The following is a 2,211-nucleotide window of genomic DNA, read 5'->3' as shown; positions in this document are numbered from 1 at the left end:
AGCAATTAAAAAGTAACTTTTCACTTTATAATGCACATAATATTAAAACCGGGTCAACATTAAACAGTTTCGATTTTCGATTCAAGAAGATGTGAATAAATTACAATGCTTTTTTAATTATAATTTCATGTTGAATTATATAAAAATATCTTAATTAGAGATATGATATAACTATATTTAATGTAGAGAATCTAGGAATGGAATTTCCAGTATTAAACTGAAACTCTGCTAATGAATTGAACGTGGATTTGGTTCAACACACTTTAGTCGCTTACTGAGCAGCTGCAATCACCATGTCGGCGAGTTAAATATATGCATCTGTTAAAATGCACGTTTGATAATTGTCGCGTCTGCTCGGTGACGCCGAGCCGTATCGCTTGAACTTCAGAAGTGGTCCGAGAACGCCCGCGTGTCTCCACTTCAGGAACTTAGCTTCTTATGAAAGCGACTCATTGTTCCTGACAAGTGCGCCGATCAGCGTAAGCCGAAAAAAAAAATGGAGTCACGATCGGCGAATCAGTCTCCGCGGTCACGGTCTCCGATCGGATCCGCGGACACGCCCGGATTCGTCATCGTCTGGGCATACCGATCCGAATGTCGTTTTAGCATATGAATAGCAGGTCACGCGGGCAAGACCGCATCCTTATTTAATCTCACAGCGCATTTGCGCGATCCTTTTCGTTTGATGTACAATACGTTCCTACATGTATCATGAGTTCTTGTGTAGGTTGAGGGTTTTATTTGCGACTTGCGCGGCCTTAACAAAGCACAGCCGAACGTCTTAAATATATACATAAATATACATATTTTTAGCCTTTTATGAAATAGATTTTATTGAATAATTTGAATTTCCTTATTCTTCAAGCTAAAGAGAAAAATTGAGAGGGACTATCCATATGTATTATTTAGTTTGAAGGGGCATGCGAATTTAGGAAAGACGTAAATCTAGGGCATACTGACATAAAATATTTTGCCAAACTTGTTAAAATTCCTTTTTCATCGCTTGCATATATATAAAGAATTCATAACGAGAAACCTAAAGAGGCTTTACACGATACTGCGCCGCTTCTGTCAGTGTCCGCGACCTGGTATGCGATTTCATTTTGAAGTAGCGGCTTTATTCGTGTCTCTCGGAGTTCCTGTTTTCCACACAGCAGCCGCATTTTTTTCGCGACACACCGCCACGGTGTACGACCGTCGTAATTCGCGCGCGAACGAGGCAGCCCAGCGGCAAACGGCACCTATAAGTTCGTTCGCAATGAAACGTCGGTGTTCTGGCATTGGCTCGTGCTATGACACCTTTATTCCACGTTTATTCAATCGCCGTGCTAAAACTGCGCTCCGGATCGACAAGGTCAGCGCTATTACCCGTCGCGATTGGAGCATTTCTCGGCAAACGCCCCTCTCGAAACGTTCTTGGAGCAATAATAATATTGAACAAAAATAACGGCACTGGCCTTCGACTGAATTGCGCGAAGCTCATTTTTCCGGCTACCCACGTGCCGCTTAACAATCTTTCGCTATATCCGCGCAAATTAGGCAGCTAGGCTCCCTTGCTCATATTAAGGAACCATAATAGTTTTTTATTAAAGCAGTTAAATATATTGTAATATTTATAATTGGTTATCAGTACCCCATTTATTAATATCAGTTGATAAATATGATGTAATGTAATATGTGCACGTGAGAAATAAAAAACCAATTTCTGCTAGACAATAAAAATAGACTTTACGTGAGTTATGATAATCAATAGTGGATGACAAATCAGTTTGCGCGTAATTGTAATTACAAATGCATAACGATTTGTCATCTAATTTTTATTTTATATTTACACAGATAACATTAATTTTCGATTAATTAATTTTTTCCTTAAACTTCGTACATAGCAAATAGATGTTAAATAATGTATATTATAATCATCAATTGATATTGTGACATGTTAGTTAATAACAAAATTAATTATTACATAATTATAATACTTAAGCCTGAGTATTATATGCATATCACAAAGACACTTTTTCTTTATGTTCTGCTCTTCTAATATCTTTTAAATTAATATCTTTAAAATTATAAATGTCATATAATTTGACAGTTTATTAAAAAAAATTATTAATATGCAACATTAATAAGTATTTCCTATACCTGTTTTATATTTATACAGACACCGATGCATTTTTATTTCACACAAATTAAACGTGATTATACAAGTAA

This window comes from Temnothorax curvispinosus, unplaced genomic scaffold, assembly GCF_003070985.1.
Source record: "Temnothorax curvispinosus isolate PA1 unplaced genomic scaffold, ASM307098v1 QBEX01017788.1, whole genome shotgun sequence".
Taxonomy (NCBI): domain Eukaryota; kingdom Metazoa; phylum Arthropoda; class Insecta; order Hymenoptera; family Formicidae; genus Temnothorax; species Temnothorax curvispinosus.
This window is presented reverse-complemented; position numbering follows the sequence as displayed.